Source organism: Hibiscus syriacus, unplaced genomic scaffold (genome assembly GCF_006381635.1).
Source record: "Hibiscus syriacus cultivar Baekdansim isolate YM2019G1 unplaced genomic scaffold, ASM638163v2 tig00110206_pilon, whole genome shotgun sequence".
NCBI classification, from domain to species: Eukaryota; Viridiplantae; Streptophyta; class Magnoliopsida; order Malvales; family Malvaceae; genus Hibiscus; species Hibiscus syriacus.
The window spans coordinates 522174-542745 of NW_024062627.1; the positions used below are offsets into that span (position 1 = coordinate 522174).

A 20572-nucleotide genomic window follows, 5' to 3' on the forward strand; every position below is an offset into this window, starting at 1 on the left:
TATATCGAAATACAGAAATCAGATATCAGGAAATCAATATTCAGGAATCATGTATCATGTCATAACAGTATTATGAATTATCACCAATCTAAAATAATATTTTTAAAACAGTAAAATAACACTGTCATGAAACACACTTGTAACAGTCTGAGAAATCAAATAGGGAAGCTTATTACTGGTTTTGTCGATCACGCTCTGCTGCGGCGCTAGATCCTACGAATTGGAAAAATCCATATTGGAAACCTAATATAAATAATCTAAATATTATTTAAATAATATAAGAAAACCTACGGGTAATTCTCGTAGTACGCGGTTCAGGCTGATCTAACGAACGGACAACACCGGACCTAATTGATCCATGCTCAGGTGAAACACGAGTACCTTCATAAAATATTTTTTATTGAATCAATTCCTTAATCAAATCTCAATTAAATAATCAAAATATTAAAATATAAAGCCTTTTGGTTTTACAAGCTCGATTCGGGAATTTCGGGTCAGAATTTGGCAAAACGGACTTCGGAATCAGATTTAGGACGTTGAAAAACATAAAGTATGACTTTCCGAAAATTTGAATTCTTGGTCAAAATCAAAGTCAACGGGTTTGACTGACGATTCGGAGACTTTTGGATTTGAATTTTGTGAAACCGACCCCAAAAAGGGATTTGGGACGTCGAAAATTGTCAGGATATGTATTCTCGAAAAAGATTAACGGCTGTTTAATAGCCGGTCAAAGCCGGTCAAAGTTCTGGTCAAAGGTGGTCAACAAACTGTCAATTATTTTACAGAAATAGCACCATTTTTAAAATAATTACCAAAATAGCACCTTTTCGAATTAAATTCCAAAAAAGCAATTTTTCAAATTAAATCCCCAAAATAGCACTTTTTTCCGAATAAATTCCCAAAATAGCACTCTTTTCGAATTAATTCCCAAAATAACACCTATTTCGAATTAATTCCCAAAATATCACCTGGTCAACGGGTCGGGTCGGGTCAAAACCGGTCAAATCGGTTCAAACCGGTTAAACCGATTTTCCAGTTATTCACTCGCCCTACGACGGCGCGTGGGACCTCCTCCGGGGCTCTAAAAACACGGAAAAATTTCTAAAAATTATTTTGAGCGATTTCGAGATACTTACAAAGATCGGTTCAAATTTTTGAACGGCGGAGAGCTCGATTTCAACACGGCCAAATCTTTGACTGCTCCACCTCCTCACGCGCCGCTGTCGACGGAGACCAAGGATGACACCGACGGACTCGAAACGGCACAAGGAACACGATGGTGCATGAGGTTTCGTAAACTGAGCAACGACCGACGATGAATTTAGGATTTTCTAGGCGATTGAGCTAAAAAAACGTCAATGCTTTGACTTGAAATTCACGGCGTTTGGCAGCGTTTCGCTTCAATTAAATTGAAAGGTTTGTTCCTTGCTCGATGATGAACACGATGGTGGTTTTAAAACGACGATCGGAATTCGGACGGCGTCGGGATCGTCGTCGGAAGTTGACGTAGGGGAAGGGAAATTTGGGCGTGGCACGCATATTCATTTATAACCCAAACATACCTAACATTTTAGGGTAAATTCAGGGCTTGGTCCATAAATTTTCTTTAACTCTAAAACAAGCTACAAGTTTTAAAATCTTTCAATTTAGTCCCCAAAAATTTACCAATTTTCATAATTAAAACCTCAATTCCCAATTAAATATTATTTTGAAATTTTCGGGTTGTTACAATTCTCCCCCTTTACAAGAAATTTCGTCCTCGAAATTTACCTTATGAAAACATATGAGGAAATTGAACCTCCATTGACTCCAATGTCTCCCAAGTAGCTTCTGAGGGGCTACGATTACTCCACTGAACTTTGACCATTGGAATACGCCTATTCCGAAGAACTCGCTCATCCCTCTCTAAAACATGAATAGGCTCCTCCTCATATGACAAATCAGGTCTCAGCTCTACCTCATCAACCTGAATGATGTGATCTGGATCTGGACGGTATCGCCTTAACATAGACATGTGAAAAACATCATGAATACGACTGAGCTGGGAAGGCAACTCAAGCTGATAAGCAACAGGTCCAACTTTCTTCAGAATACGATAAGGCCCAATAAATCGCGGACTCAGTTTACCCTTACGTCCAAATCTCAATACTTTCTTCCATGGAGATACCTTGAGAAAAACCTGATCTCCAACCTCAAACTCAATATCCTTACGTCGCTTATATGCGTATGATTTCTGCCTATCAAATGCCTCTCTTAAGCGATCACGGATCAGTCTAACAATATCTTCAGTCTCTCGTACCAAGTCTGGACCCAAAGTTTTCCTATCATACAACTCAGTCCAACATATAGGAGTACGACATCTCCGTCCATATAAAGCCTCGTACGGTGCCATGCAGATACTCGCCTGATAACTATTATTGTAAGCAAACTCAGCTAATGGCAAGAAATCTTCCCAACTACCACGGAAATCAATCACACAACCCCGTAACATATCCTCCAACACCTAAATCACTCGCTCAGACTGTCCATCAGTCTGAGGATGAAAAGCTGTACTGAAATTCAAACGTGTACCCAGAGCCTCGTGCAAAGCTTTCCAGAATCTGGAAGTGAACCTTGGATTTGATCAGATATGATAGACAACGGAACACCTTGAAGTCTAACGATCTCAGAAATGTACAACTTATCCAGTTTGCCCAAGGAATAATTAATCCGGATAGGGATAAAGTGCGCTGATTTAGTGAGTCGATCAACAATCACCGAAATAGAATCCTTTTTAAAAGGAGACAAAGGAAGACCAGTAACGAAGTCCATCGTAATGCGCTCCCATTTCCACTCAGGAATCTTAATTGAAATTAACAATCCAGATGGATGCTGGTGCTCTGCCTTAACCTGCTGACAAGTCAAACACCTCGCCATAAAATCTGAAATATTCTTTTTCATACCAGTCCAAAAGTAACGCTATTTGAGATTATTGTACATTTTGTCCCCGCCAGGATGCATAGCATAAAGGCTACTATGAGCCTCCTGAAGAATAACCCGTCTCAACTCATCATCTTTAGGGACACAGTAACGACCGTGAAAACACAAAATACCATCCTGATCCACAGTATACTCTGAACTCGATCCTTGCTTAACTTTCTCAATAATGGGAAGCAATGAGTTATCCAGAAGTTGTTTGGTCTTAATCTCATATGCCAAAGTAGGTTTAACCTGCAACTCTGCTAACAAACTATTATCATCAAATAGACTCAAGTTGGCGAATAAGGCTTTGAGATATGATATTGCCTTACGGCTCAAGGCGTCTGCCACTACATTAGCCTTCCCTGGATGATATTCTATCTCCAAATCATAGTCCTTTAGAAGCTCCAACCAGCGACGCTGTCTCAAATTCAATTCTTTCTGAGTAAGCAGATATTTCAGACTCTTATGATCAGTATAAATATAACACTTTTCTCCGTATAAGTAGTGTCTCCAGATCTTTAAAGCAAAAACCGCAGCAGCTAACTCCAGATCGTGAATAGGATAGTTACGCTCATGCAGCTTTAATTGACGCGAAGCATAAGCGATAACCTTTCTATCTTGCATCAAAACACAACCTAATCCAGAGTGAGAAGCATCACTGTAGACAGAAAAATCTTTCCCTGATTCAGGCATAATCAACACTGGGGCTTGAGTTAGAACAATCTTCAATTTCTCAAAGCTAGCTTGTTGGTCCTCAGACCAGACAAATGGAACATCTTTCCTCAATAGTTTCGTCAGAGGAGCTGCAATAAGGGAAAACCCCTCAACGAAACGACGGTAGTAACCAGCTAAGCCCAAGAAACTACGGATCTCTGAAACGTTCCTGGGTTGCTTCAAGTTCAGAATAGCCTCCACTTTGCTTGGATCCACCCGAATACCATCAGCAGAAACGATATGTCCAAGAAAAGTCACTTCGCTGAGCCAAAACTCACACTTGCTCAACTTAACGTATAACTTATTATCCCTTAAAGTTTGTAGAACAATCCTTAAATGCTCCTCATGTTCTGCTTCACTTCTAGAATACACCAGTATGTCATCGATGAACACAACTACAAACTGGTCCAAATAAGGTCGAAACACCCTATGCATCAGATCCATAAAAGCAGCAAGGGCATTTGTTAACCCGAACGACATCACTAAAAACTCATAATGCCCATACCGAGTTCGAAAAGCAGTCTTCAGAATATCCAAATATTTCACTTTGAGTTTATAATACCCAGACCTCAAGTCTATTTTTGAGAAAATAGAAGCCCCTCGAAATTGGTCAAATAGATCATCGATTCCGGGCAAAGTATATTTGTTTTTAACCGTGAGCTTGTTCAGTTTCCTATAATCGATACAAAGTCTCAATGTCCCATCTTTCTTCTTGACAAAGAGAACTGGGGCTCCCTACGGTGATACACTGGGTCGGATAAATCCTCTGTCCAACAACTCCTGGAGTTGGACTTTAAGTTCTTTAAGCTCCTTTGGGACCATACGATAAGGAGCCATTGAAACCGGGGTAGAACCAGAATATACTTCAATTTCAAACTCAACCTCTCTATTCGGCGGTAATCCAGGCAACTCCTCGGGAAAAACATCGAAAAATTCCTTGACAATCTGGATACCTTCAATATCATACTGAGAACTCCTAGTATCCAATATATAAGCAAGAAACGCCTCGGAACCTTTCCTGATCATCTTCTCAGCTACCAAAGCAGACACAACATTCGTCAGAAATCCACGGCGTTCCTCAATCATTACAATCTTTCGATTATCTGGGGTCTTCAGAACAGCTCTCTTAGTCTCAAAATCAATATTTACTCGATGTTTGTTCAACCAATCTACGCCGAGAATCAAATCAAACTCTTCCAAAGGTAACTCCATCAGGTCAGCCAGAAAAATCTCTCCATTGATCTTTATAGGTCACTCTCTAAAAATACGATCCAACACGATGGATTTGCCTAAGGGACTTTGAACTATCACTGAATGCTCAGTATTCTCAACAGGAATATTTAGACCCTCAGAAACGGAATGTGATACATAGGAATTGGTAGAGCCACTATCAAACAATGCAAAGTATGGAACTGAATGAATAGTAACAGTACCTGCAGTCACATTAGGCCCATCACGATCTTGTCGAAGTCTGGCAGTGTAAACCAATGCAGGTTGTCTGGCATCAGATCTGACTGGACCCCTACTCTGAGATGCTCGGCCTCTACTAGCCGATCCTGGTACTCTGCCCTGACTATGACTCACTGCTGGAGTATGAACAATACTCTGAGTACGAGCGGGAGTATGAGTTGGTGTTTGAACAGAACGAAGTATCTCTGGACAATCCTTCAAATGATGGTCACCAGACCCACATTTATAACAAGTGCCCAATTTCATCCTACATTCCCCAAAATGATGTTTCCCATAGTAATCGCATGTTGGCAATGTTTGCGACCCAAAAGAACCACCATGTCTAGAAGATTGATCAGCTGAAGAACCAGATGCAACAGGTCTGACACTCTTACCACCTCTATGAAAAGACTCACCCCTGCCTCTCTTGCTTGGGTGTGCTGAAGAATCAACAGAACCAGAAGGCCTCCTGAATCGGGTTTGAGCTCGATCACTATCTCTCTTGTGCTCCATACCAAGTCGCTCTATTTCATCAGCAGTCTTGGCTATCTCAACCAAATCATCAAAATTCCTCTCTCGGTAGGTAGCAACTCGACTCCTGATCTCATACCTGAGTCTATTCTCAAACCTCAAGCATCGATCTGTCTCCGTGTCAACAAGTCCAGGAGCATAACGGCTCAATCGGATGAACTCCATCTCGTAATCCATAACAGACATATTACCCTGCTCCAGATTCTGAAACTCCTGGCGTCGCTCCTGCAGATATCTCTCTCCGATGTAGCGACTCCGGAAGCGCGTCTTGAAAAGATCCCATGTTATTTGGTTCCTCGGAATACTGCCAGAAATGGATTGCCACCATCTGAAGCTTTCTTTTTTCAACATAGTTAGGGCCCCCTTCAACTTCTGCTCAGGTCCGAGGTCCATCTCATCCATAATCCTCTCTGTGTCCTCCAGCTAATACTCAGTGTCTGTCGGAGGTCCACCAGTAATATCCTCGAATGAAACTACTCCAGCAGCAACCAGAGAGTTTGAAATCTCCACTGCAGTCATGTTACTAGGGGTTCTAGCAGCTCTGTGAAACATGCGGAAGATAGCTCTGTTAATGGCGTCTTCATTAATCTCAGTATCCTCATCCTCAGTGACGAGAGGATCTCTTACAGGAGTAAACTGATCATCTTGAGAAAGAGTCGGATCTACTTGCGGAACAGGAGGATCACGTGGTGACATTAGATCGTCTATCGTAATCGAAGGTCGAGTGACTCGCCCTCTACTACTTCCACGTCCTATCCTACGACCTCTATCAGCATTCATCGTTGGATCTATAAGGCTCTACAGAAAGAATTTGAAACATGTGTCAGATTAGCATCAGGGATCTTGAGAAAACTTTAAATCATAACATAAGGTGACATTTTTTTTCTTCTTAAAAATCCCAAGTTTAGGACCCATATACAGTCAGAGTGTTTAAAACCGAAAGCTCTGATACCTCCAAATATAACCCCCCGGACCCGGTCTGTAAGATAGACCCAAACCTAAGTGGTCACATGTCCCATTCAGAGTTTTTTTAAACAACTTATAATACAAAACAAAATATATATCCAAAACGACATCAAATACATGTCACCAGATACAACGGAAAACATGTAGAGATATATGTTCGTATAAAATAAGTAGTTGATCTCCCTTGGTGCCAAATCTGCTAGCTTACGGTCTGCTATTATCTGAAAAAGGGTAAAAACTATAGAATGAGCTAAAAAGCCCAGTGTGCTTCAAACAATGTATAAAAACATTTTAATAAAATATTTCAGTAAAATTATTTCATCAAACATGTTTGTTTTATTTAAAATATGAACACTACCCCCATCCGTCACGAACAAAATGTGTAGTTTCCCCATAACCATACACCCCGTCACTTCCAGTAAGGCCCTGAGCACAAAGCCGAAGAGCCTGCAAGTATTCTTCCTCCAACAATTTCCCCCCAATGTCAGTAATAAACAAGTATGTATTCAAGTAAAATTGGTGAATAATTCATGCTTAAAAAAAACATATATCGAAATACAGAAATCAGATATCAGGAAATCAATATTCAGGAATCACGTATCATGTATCATGTCATAACAGTATTATGAATTATCACCAATCTAAAACAATATTTTTAAAACAGTAAAATAACACTGTCATGAAACACACCTGTAACAGTCTGAGAAATCAAATAGGGAAGCTTATTACTGGTTTTGTCGATCACGCTCTACTGCGGCGCTAGATCCTACGAATTGGAAAAATCCATATTGGAAACCTAATATAAATAATCTAAATATTATTTAAATAATATACGGAAACCTACGTGTAATTCTCGTAGTACGCGGTTCAGGCTGATCTAACGAACGGACAACATCGGACCTAATTGATCCATGCTCAGGTGAAACACGAGTACCTTCATAAAATATTTTTTTATTGAATCAATTCCTTAACCAAATCTTAATTAAATAATCAAAATATTAAAATATTAAGCTTTTTGGTTTTACAAGCTCGATTCGGGAATTTCGGGTCAGAATTTGGCAAAACAGACTTCGGAATCAGATTCATGACGTCGAAAAACATAAAGTATGACTTTTCGAAAATTTGAATTATTGGTCAAAATCAAAATCAACGGGTTTGATTGACAATTCGGAGACTTTGGGGTTTGAATTTTGTGAAACCAACCCCAAAAACGGATTCGGAACATCAAAAACTGTCAGGATAGGTATTCTCGGAAAAGATTAACGGCTGTTTAATAGCCGGTCAAAGTTCTGGTCAAAGGTGGTCAACAAACTGTCAATCATTTTACAGAAATAGCACCATTTTTAAAATAATTACCAAAATAGCACCTTTTTGAATTAAATTCTCAAAAAAGCACTTTTTCGAATTAAATCTCCAAAATAGCACCTTTTTCCGAATAAATTCCCAAAATAGCACTTTTTCGAATTAATTCCCAAAATGTTACGGGTCGGGTCAACGGGTCGGGTCGGGTCAAAACCGGTTAAACTGATTTTCCAGTTATTCACTCGCCCTACGGCGGCGCGTGGGACCTCCTCCGGGGCTTTAAAAATCACGGAAAAATTTCTAAAAATTATTTTGAGCGATTTCGAGATACTTACAAAGATCAGTTCAAATTTTTGAATGGCGGAGAGCTAGATTTCAACACGGTCGAATCTTTGACTGCTCCACCTCCTCATGCGTCGCCGTCGACGGAGACCAAGGATGACATCGGGCGGACTCGAAACGACACAAGGAACACGATGGTGCAGGAGGTGTCGTAAACGGAGTAACGATCATCGATGAATTTAGGATTTTCTAGACGATTGAGCTAAAAAAAATGTCGATGCTTTGACTTGAAATTCACGGCGTTTGGCAGCGTTTCGCTTCAATTAAATTGAAGGGTTTGTTCCTCTCTCAATGATGAACACAATGGTGGTTTTAAACGACGATCGGAATTCGGACGGCGTCGGGATCGTCGTCGGAAGTTGACTTAGGGGAAGGAAAATTTGGGCGTGGCATATTCATTTATAACCCAAACATACCTAATATTTTAGGGTAAATTCAGGGCTTGGTCCCTGAATTTTCTTTAACTCTAAAACAAGCTACAAGTTTTAAAATCTTTTAATTTAGTCTCCAAAAATTTACCAATTTTCATAATTAAAACCTCAATTCCCAATTAATTATTATTTTGAAATTTTCGAGTTGTTACAGTATTACCGATATTTTGTTCCGTAAATGTCTTATAGAGTTTTCTGTGGTATTTTGATATGTATGTGTTTTATATGGTTTTCTAAAATATGTATTCATATATGTTTATCGTATAAATATTTATTATAGATAAATTTCACATATTACTGAGACATGGATTTCAACGTTGTTTTAAATATAAAAAAAATTCTGAATATGATACGTAATCACCTAGACATGGGCATAATGTCCAGGCCGGATCTAGGGAGTTACACCCTGTAAATAAGATTGCTTAAACTCAATACCTCAAGAAAGAACAACACTATTATTAATTAACGAACACATTAATTGATCAATTAGATGGTGACTTGTTGACGAGCATTAAATAATTAAAAAATAAGCACATCAACTATTGATGAAGAGATAGAAAATAACATAGAAAATCAAAGAAAAAATATTGACTAAAGTAAAAAAAATGGTAATTGTTTGATGAGTGCTGTAGCTTTCCTTTACTTTTTGATACATTTCTTATATAACATTTACTGTTTAGTGAAAGCATAAAAAATGAGCTTCTTTTGGGGACAATCAACACATTAAAATTGCTTTCTTTTCTCTTCTTTTCTGGACCGATAAAAAAACATAAAAAAATGAGTTGGAAACAGACTTTAAAGCACAAGCGACGAGCCGATGAGAACGAAAGTGATAAGTGATCCATTTTTAAATTGCTTTGTTGATCTGATCTTTCCAACAAGGTGAGTTGGCACTCTCAATAGTCGCCCTTCTTGACCACTTTTAGTCCATCTCCCTATCTTTTAAAATAAATAGGTAAAGTATACAAATATCTCTGATTATAAAATATTATTTTATTAAGTAATAGATTATTAAAAGTTATAAAATGATTTTTTAGTTATAGTGTGTTGTTTTTTAAGTCCCCACAATAAAAGGTTACAAAATGATTCTCAAACTATAGTGTGTTGCTTTGTTGCGTCCCCATTATTAAAAGTTACAAAATGATCACTCAACTATTTATATGTTCCAAACTCGTCATTTTCTATTAAAAAATTGACAACAGTCTAAGCTGGACATTAACCTACTAACTAAGATATGCTAAAAATCTAATCCCAGAATCTCAAATGACTATCATATCTCAGTTAGCATGTTAACGTTAAGATTAGACGACCATAAATTTTTTTTATTGAAAAATGACGAGTTTGGAACATATGAATAGTATAGTGATCATTTTGTAACTTTTAATAGTCGAATGACTCAACAAGAAACATCCTATAATCGAATGATCATTTTATAATTTTTAATAGTCAAATGACTCAACAAAACAGTACCCTATAGTCGGCACTTATGTACTCAACAAATCATAATTTTTTACTAAAATCTTTCATATTTCTCGTTACTTACATTCTCATAATCTCTATAACATATATTAAAGTTTTATAATCAAATATTATGTATTTCTTGAACTATAACGACCATGTTTTATCCTTGGGGAAAATAAATTAGGCTGAAAAATAAGATGAAATGAACATTATTATGTAGTGCTACAAAGTGTCTTAAAGAAGTGGAACCATATCCAAAATAAATAAATAAATTAGCCACATCATCCTTGGGGAAAATATAACAATTACTGTCATTTTTTGTTTGAGGAGAGGGCCACTGAAAACAAAGAGCATATAAAATAAAAATAGAAATGTGTAGTGTTTCAGAAATGTGAAATGCATCGCCTTTGCCTTGCAGCAAAAGATTTCTTCTTCTGCCTTGTTTCATCTTTCCAGGCATTGGCGATGTCATGTGCTACGCTAATGGCATCCAAAGATGAACCAGAAAGACCTCTCCTTGTGAACCCAACTGCATATAGTCCTCCATTGCCTTTCCATCCACTCGGGAATGGATTCTTTGGTACCCCGTCATTTGAAAAGAACTCATTTTCCTGTACAAAATTGCATTTTTTAATTAAAGTTTTGATCTTTGAATCAGATAAAAACAAGACAAAACCAGCAACGGTGACCCACAGTTCTGAAATTCCTAAAAACATGTGAAAGCATATGTCTTTGACTTCCATAACTGTCACATGAATAACGTGAAAAAAAAAACTACGTCAACGAGAAATTATTTAGTATCAGACAAGGGGAATCTGTTTCACCTTGAGCCATGAAGGAACATTGCTTCGATAGCCGGTTGCAAGGACGACGGAGTTGATCTCGAGAGTTTGGCCATTGACAAGCTCAACCTTGTCCCTCGAGAACATTTTGATCCCTGGGACAATCTTGATTTTGCCGGATTTGATCTTCCGTAACGTGCCGATGTCGAGTACCGCTGTCTTCCCTACCGTGTTTTAAGCTCTAGAGGTCCTAAACATGGCCTTTTCAGACCATACTTTGAGGTGTTTCCAAGTGTTAGATAGGCGAAGATGAGGAGGAGCTTGTCGACAAGCCAAAGGGGTAGCCATTTCATCATTGACACTGCAAATTCAAAAGTTGATTTACCAAAAACTTCCCTTGGCAATACATGTACCTGTTGATCAAACCAAAAACGACATGGTTAATTATATTCTTTGGTTAACTATATACTTTGCGGTGTTGATCGTCGCTTACAGAGCTTCTAACGACCATCGACGGTTTCACATTGTGGTTACAGAGATCCAGAGAAACTTCCATGCCCGAATTGCCACATCCGACCACTAGAACACGCTCCCCACAATAACTTTTACCAGATTTGTAGTCACAAGCATGAATGACACGGCCACCGAAATCTTGCAACCCTTCGAATTCTGGGACTACTTTCTCTGCATTCTGTAGGAAAAATATAAATGAATTGATTGAATCATGACTATTCATGAAAAATAATTAAGTTTTTTCATGAAAATAATTATTTCATTTCACTCTAAAGGTCATGTCTTTCTATGATAACCTTTTGATTAAAAGATTATGATTTTGAATAAAATGGTTAAGTCATTTCATTTAAAGGTCTTAACCTTTCAATAAAGGTCTTAACCTTTCAATCCTCTCCCTATATAAAGGCTAAGTTGTGACACATTTCAACACACAACTTTTACTATTTTCTTTCAAGTACTTTCCTTTCAATTCTCCGATTCTTCAAAAGTCATTTTCCAGTGATAAATAAAGAAAAAAGATTGTGTTCGATTGTTTACTACGGTTGTGCTTACTGTTGTGAACGTTTGTTGTTGTATCCTGGGAGACCGACGTCCAACGTTACTCAAAGCACCGAGGAGAGGACGAATCTGTCTTAAGGCAACTGTTCATTCAGGCATCAACAAAACTCTTCTTCTACATATTCAATTTCATCCGATTACAGGTTCTATTTTAATTTCACATTTTTTTAACTTTATTATTGAAACGAATTTTTTTAGATTGTAATACTACAACACTATTTTTCAATATTTTGCAACAATCTTAAGACATATTCCTTGTGTTGTAGTTCAATCTAAACTCATACATATTATTGTGGTAATATATTTAGGTAAATATATATTTCGTTTCATATTATATTTATTATTTCGGTTTTGATTCCGATTACAGAAAAATGTCTGATACTTCATCCAATTCACAATCTAATGCGATTGTCGCTACACATACTCAGGCTGCGAGCCAAACGTTACCTATGACCATGATTCATAATGAAAAGCCTGCGAAATTCAATGGAGAGAATTTCAAAACATGGCAACAGAAAATGTTGTTTTATTTGACGACATTTAATCTGGCCAAATTTTTGAAGGATGATCCTCCTACTATCAGAGAGGATGAAGTGGATGTTGCAACCTCGTTCAACATTACTGAAGCATGGAAGCACTCTGATTTCCTATGCCGTAACTACATCTTGAATGGTTTATCTGATGCACTTTATGAAGTATACAGCGTAAAGAAAACGACTAAGGAACTATGGGAATCATTGGACCATAAATACAAAACTGAAGATGCTGGTGCTAAGAAATTCTTAGTTGCCAAATTCTTAAACTTTGTAATGGTTGATTCTAAAACTGTTGTGAATCAGGTGCAAGAATTCCAACTGATCATTCATGGTATTCTCGCAGAAGGGATGATTATAAGTGAATTCTTTCAGGTGGCAGCAATTATTGAACAACTTCTGCCTGCTTTGAATGACTTTAAGAATTATCTTAAGCATAAGAGAAAAGAAATGACAGTGGAAGATCTGATTGTGAGACTTCGGATTGAAGAAGACAACTGATGTATGGCTAAAAGGCTAAACAAAACAGTCAATCATAACCTTGCCAAGACAAATGTGGTGGAAGTTAAAAAGGACTTCAAGAAAAGAAAGGAAGTAAAAAAGGACTTCAAGAAAAGAAAGCAAGCTCAAATTGAGTCTAAACTAGGACCAAAAGGCGGTGCTTCTAAGAAGCAAAAATTCCAAGGGAAATACTTTAATTGCAATAAGACGGGACACATGTCATCCGAATGTAGGCTTCCAAAAAGGTCCAGAACAAAAGAGGCTAATGTTGTGACAGAAATTTCCAATGAAGTATCTGAACTTGACCTATGTGTTGTGGTCTCTAAAGTTAACAGGGTTGATTCAAATCCAAGAGAATGGTGGCTTGATACTGGTGCCACACGCCATATTTGTTGTGACAAGGACTCCTTTGCAGAGTTGGTTTCTTGTGAGAAAGGAGAAAAGCTCTATATGGGCAATGTTGTAACTTCCAAGATCAAGGGGAAAGGCACTGTAATTTTAAAGATGACTTATGGCAAAGAGTTGAAACTTCAAAACGTGTTGTATGTGCCTGACATACGAAAGAACCTTGTCTCTGGGACCCTCCTAAATATACATGGCTTTAGGATGGTGTTTGAATCCCAAAAGTTAGTTTTATTAAAAGGGGGGATATTTGTGGGAAGGGGATATGTATTGAACAATATGTGGAAACTCAATGCTATCTCTGTAAAAGCTAAAAATATAAATAAGAATGATTCTTCTTCTTTTGTTTATATGATTGAGTCATTAAATTTATGGCATGGTAGACTTGGACATGTTAATTATGATACTTTACGTAGATTAATTAACTTAGAACATATTCCTCCATTTCACATTAATTATAATCATAAATGTGAAACATGTGTTGAAGCTAAACTAACAAGGTCTTCATTTAAACCCGTTGAAATAAATACATAACCTCTTGATCTAATACACAGTGATGTTTGTGACTTAAAATTTGTTCAAACTAGAGGAGTGAATAAATATTTTATTACCTTCATTGATGATAGCACAAAATATTGCTATGTATATTTGCTTAAAAGCAAAGATGAAGCTATAGAAAAATTTATTCTCTATAAGCAAAAAGTTGAAACCCAACTTAACAAAAGGATTAAGAGGGTGAGAAGTGATCGTGGTGGTGAATATGTTGAACCATTTGGTCAATATTGTGCACAACATGGTATTATTCATGAGGTAACACCACCATACTCTCCTCAATCGAATGAAGTAGTAGAGCGGAAAAATCAAACATTAAAGGAAATGATGAACGCTATGCTAGAAAGTTCTGGGTTGTCACAGAACATGTGGGGGGAAACTGTCTTATCATCAAATTACCTTTTAAATAAGGTGCCTCGCAAGAAAAAAGACAAGACACCATATGAGTTGTGGAAATACAAGAAACCCTCCTACAATTACTTGAAAGTGTGGGGGTGTCTTGCAAAGGTAATGGCTCCTTTATCAAAGCAAATGAAATCCTAAAACGGTGGATTGTATTTTCATTGGCTATGCTCATCACATCAATGCATATCGATTTCTTGTGCATGAATCAAAGAATCCAGAAATTCACAAGAATACGATATTAGAATCTAAAAATGCCTAATTCTTTGAAAATTTATTTCCTTGTAAAATTAGAGAAGTTGGCTCAAGTTCAAGGAAATGAACTTTAGAAACTATTAATGAAAATAGTCAAGACTTCCAACAAGAGGTTGAAGTCGAGATAGAGCCAAGAAGAAGTAAAAGGGCACGAGTAGAAAAATCCTTTGGATCAGATTTTCTAAACTATATGCTAGAGACTGAACCTGTAACTTATAGCGAAGCTATACATTCATATGAAAGTAATTTTTGGAAAGATGCCATCAAAAGTGAAATTGATTCCATCATGCGAAATCATACGTGGGAATTAGTGGATCTTCCTCATGGAATTAAACCATTAAATTCTAAATGGATTTTCAAAAATGAAAGCAGATGGAACAATTGATAAGTACAAGGCCAAATTGGTTATTAAAGGGTACCGACAAAATGAAGGTCTTGATTACTTTGATACATATTCACCCGTATCAAGAATAACTTCTATAAGAATGATACTTGCAATTGCCGCTTTACGGAATTTAGAAGTACATCAAATGGATGTTAAGATAACTTTTCTTAATGGAGACCTTGATGAGGAAATTTACATGGAACAACCTGAGGGTTATGTAGCTCCATGACAAGAAAAGAAAGTATGTAAGTTGGTAAAGTCATTATATGGACTTAAGCAAGCACCAAAGCAATGGCATGAAAAATTTGATAGTGTTATGATATCAAATGGATTTAAAATAAATGAGTGTGACAAATGTGTGTACGTCAAAATCACTGTTGATGGATATGTAATCCTATGCTTCTATGTTGACGACATTTTCATTATTGGAAGTAACAATGAAATTATAAAACATACCAAAAATATGTTAAATTCAAAATTTGACATGAAAGACATGGGATTTGATGACATGATTTTGGGCATCCAAATCAAAAGGTCATCTGAAGGTCTCATATTGACTCAGTCACATTATGTAGACAAGATTCTTGAAAATTTTGGCAAGGATGATTCTGGTGTAGCCAAAACTCCGATAGATACAAGTCAACATCTATCTAAAAATAAAGGTGAAAGTGTTAATCAAGTGGAATATGCAAGGATCATAGGCAGTCTAATGTACCTTATGAGTTGCACTAGACCTGATATTACTTTCACTATAAGCAGTTTAAACAGATTTACAAGCAATCCAGGGGAGAAACACTGGAAAACAATTGTAAGGGTATTGAGATATCTCAGATATACTCGAAACTATAGATTGCATTATTCTAGAGATCCTGTTGTGTTAGAAGGATTATCTGATGCCAGTTGGATATCTGATATTCAAGATACCAAAGGCACAAGTGGTTATATTTTCATATTGGGAGGAGGAGTTGTGTCATGGAAATCCTCAAGACAAACAATTATAACTAGATCCACGATGGAATCTGAGTTTGTAGCCTTGGACAAAACTAGAGAAAAGGCAAAATGGTTACGAAATTTTTTGGAGGATATTCCTGAATGGCCAAAGCCTGTACCCAAAATATGTATATATTGTGACAACCAAGCAACAATTGGTAGAGCACAAAATGTAATGTATAATGGTAAGTCGAGACACATGCGACGTCGACACAATACCATTAGACAACTGATCTCAACTGGAGTTATTTCTATTGATTTTGTAAGATCAAAAGATAACATTGCGGATCTGCTAACCAAAGCGTTGAATCGAGATCAAGTTGATAAAACATCAAGAGGAATGGGACTAAAGCCCATGAATTGTTAAGGCTCTATGTGAAGGAAAACCCAACCTAGTTGACTGGAGATCCCAAGATCTAGGTTCAATGGGACAACCTACTTGTATAGACCTGGTGAGGTCACTGTGGGGGTTTTATCCCCAAGCCCATTCCTATGATTAAAACAATGACTAAAATGTGGATAAGGTTAAGCAATGCTTTTAATGACCAATATGTGTTTCGTTTAACCGAACAACATAAGTCACCTATGTGAGATTGAATTGGATCCGCTTCAAAGAGACTATTGGGGCATAGTTCTCTAAGCTCTTACAGAACCAGGAGATGTCCACGGCTATATGGACATAACCATGAGAACCAAACTCTTGTCAGTAAGATATTTGTGTGAGGTATGTCATCGCTTACACAAACTGTAGGACAGTTCAAGGACATCACGTCTACTGGACAGCCAGTAAGATAAACATATTTTCACAAGGGAAGGTTCAAAGGGGAACGCCTACCTATCCTATGCAAATATCGAATGTAGAATCTATCACCACATCGAGTCAATGTTTTAAAGAATCAAATTCATTCATGTGGGGGATTGTAGGAAAAATATAAATGAATTGATTGAATCATGACTATTCATGAAAAATAATTAATTTTTTCATGAAAATAGTTATTTCATTTCACTCTAAATGTTATGTCTTTCCATGATAACCTTTTGATTAAAAGGTTATATTTTTTAATCAAATGTTTAAGTCATTTCATTTAAAGGTCTTAACCTTTCAATAAAGGTCTTAACCTTTCAATCATCTCCCTATATAAAGGCTAAGTTGTGACATATTTCAACACACAACTTTTACTATTTCTTTCAAGTACTTTCATTTCAATTTTCCGATTCTTCAAAAGTCATTTTCCGGTGATAGATAAAGACAAAGATTGTGTTCGATTGTTCATTACGGTAGTGCTTACTGTTATGAACGTTTGTTGTTGTATCCTGGGAGACCAACGTCCAACGTTACTCAAAGCACCGAGGAGAGGACGAATCTGTCTTAAAGAAACTGTTCATTCAGGCCTCAACAAAACTCTTCTTCTACATATTCAATTTCATCCGATTACAGGTTCTATTTTAATTTCACATTTTTAAAATTTATTATTAAAACAAATTTTTTTTAGATTGTAATACTACAACACTATTTTTTAATATTTTGCAACACATTCTCCCTCGTCGCTACCGCAAGCCACCGGCAAATGTATTCGACTTCGACGGGGATCGGACCGCTTGCTGAGATGGTTTTGACTCTCCATAAACCGAATGTTTCATCATACTTAGCTGACTGCACCATCTCATTGAAATTCGGGTTTATATCAAAGTGCTTTGCATAGGATTCAAGATAGTTTATGAACTGATATTTAGTAGGGTACTCGGGGAAGTCAACTGGAAATGGAAAGTAGGGTAACTGGCAAAATTGTTTAGGAAGATGAAGCTTAAGCCGATCGTAGGTTAGTTTCTGCCAAAGCGAAGCGATGCAGTCGACTCGTTCGAGGACTATGAACGGTACACCTTGGGTTTTAAGGCATGCACCAAGGGCTAGACCCGAGGGACCTGCCCCAACGATCACCGGTCCATTCACCCATATGCACCGCCGAGTAAACATGTATGATGTATGTTAAAAAAAATCAGAAAATGAAGATAGAGAGAGACAAGTTTTGAACAATATTTAGCACCCAAAGATGCGATGAAGAAGATGATATGATTGAAAGTGGTGATCAAGATGGCTAATGGACAATTATAAGGAAAATATGGAGAAGATAATGAAATGAATTTTTTGGTATGAAATGATGTGTGGAGGAGGGGAGGATTTAAATAGAGAGGGTGTTGAACAATGATGCCAATGAGCCACGAGAGTAGCATGTGATTTGAAAAATGATGCTTTTACGGGTCAATTCTCAAATGATAAGCACATTCTTATGTAATTATTGTTATTATTAATTATTAGTTTTTACAATAAATTAGAATTACAATCAATCCTTATAAAAAATAATTAAACTCATTATCGAAATATATTAAAAAAGATTATTTAATATAATTTAATCTGAATAAAATATGAAGATAAAATATACGATTTATACCAAATGAAGGTTAAACCTAAATACTCAAAAACTTTAAGGCCCCGTTTGGTTCAAGAAATATTGTATTACCGGGTAATCCTATTCCTGATAATCTTTTATTACCAACAGTGAATTTTTTTGAATTATTGTTTTATATATTATTTCTGTAATATTCTATAAATAAAATTTGGTGTTGTTCTATGTTTTATTTTATTTTATAAAGATATATGGTAATATCTCAAGTCCGTTTATAGAGTTTTTTTACTATATAAAATAATTACTCTTTTAATATTTAAAATCTTTATATTTACAAAAGGAATTTGCATAACAATATTTCTACATTGAAAAAAAAGTTAAATTTGAACTTTTAAAGTTATAACTCATTATTACTTTGATATTTGAAGAATTTTTAATTTAAATTAATCCATAAATTCTCTTTCTATGTATGTCCGTTATTAAAAAAAATCAATCACATAGAATTCTAAGAAAGTGATACGTGACATATAATATATTAAATTAAAAATTATAATAATATTTAAAAATATAAAAATAAAAAATAAAAATATTATCAGATTTCTAGAAAAAAATTAAAGTTTTTTAAATTAAGTTTTTCTAAAATTATATAGTTTATTTTTAAAATACATAAAATTAAAAACTAAAAAATATTCTTTTATTTAAAAAACTGAGAAGTTTCTGGATTTTTTTTTCTTATTTTATGTTTTTGTCATGTACTTTATAGATTAAATTTAAAAATCTTGTTAAAAACAGAAGTTTTAGTAGAAAATTTCGAAGTTTTTTTTTTAATTTTAATAAATTTTGTTGGTAAAAACCTAAAACAAAAAAAGAACTCGAAAATTGTAAACACGCGCATATATTCAAATTTTTTATAATATAAAAAATTGTGTTATTTATTGAATTTTCAATAATTTTATAAGTTTTTTTTAAGTTTCAAATTTATTACTCCATATATTAACTGCAATGTGACACATTCTTAAAGTATCACGTGGCTTTTTAACAGAAGTAGAATAGCATGCTTCACAAAAAAAATAGTTAGGGGTCAATCTGAATAAAAAATTCTTTAGATCCTAAAATGATAATAATATAAAATATTAGGGGCTAAAATACTATTTAATCCAAAACATAAACGCTTAACAGATAGTAGTCATATTTAGATTTAACGGTTTGATTGGCCATCTAAGCTCTCTCCCAGGCTAAGATGTTTTTTGAGTATCAAACATAAACAAAAAAATAGTTTTCCAAAAACAAAATGTGATTTCTTGCCCATCAATTCATTAATCGGATTCCTTTTTCTCTTTAACAGTTAGATGGATCGAAATATATTTTTTAAATATTTAATTATGATGGAACAAAATTAAATTTTTAAAAAAAATATTTTCAGTTAATTTTGTCGGTTTTCAAATTAACCAAAATTTATTATAATTTTCCTATTTAATATATAATATATTTAATATTTAACCGAATTTTAAGTTGGTTGACACTATTTAATAATTAATATTAAATAGAAAAGTTTTTTTTTACTATAATAGAATTTATACTTAATGATTTGTGAAGTTCTTCGTTTTTTTTCTAAATAATTAAATTTTTATTTTTGCATTTAGTTATACTGTCAGTAGTAAAAATGAGTTTTATTCTATTTATAGGTATCGAATTTGAAAACTACGTAATTAAGTATAAGCATCCTAAGTTAATGTTATTAATTTTTAAATTTAAAAAATATAAACAATAAATTAAAAACTTAAAGTTAATGTTAATCCTAACTATAAATTAATTTAATAAAATAAAATATTAAATTCTTTAAACAATATCTCAAATTTAAATCTTAAGATTATAGATAAAATAAATTAAAAGATAATTAAAACTATCTAAATATTTAGGGTATAAACAATGTGTTTAATCACTTAACTAATATTTTGGTTTTGTTTTGATCACTCAACTATTCTTTTTTGAAATAATCACTAAGGTTACGTTTTGGTCAATTGTCGTTAAAAAATTAATAGCGATCCTTACGTGTCACCATAACGTAATTTCAAGTCATCATTGAAAAAAAAAGAACTTAGCCGTCAGCAAGCAATTTTATTAATTTTTAACAGTA

General features: G+C 35.3%; 1 pseudogene; it reads right to left on the bottom strand.

Annotated features, from left to right (window-relative positions):
• Positions 1–10540: 10540 nt before the first annotated feature.
• LOC120219331 lies at positions 10541–18005 on the bottom strand (annotated as a pseudogene).
• Between the last annotated feature and the right edge of the window lie 2567 nt (positions 18006–20572).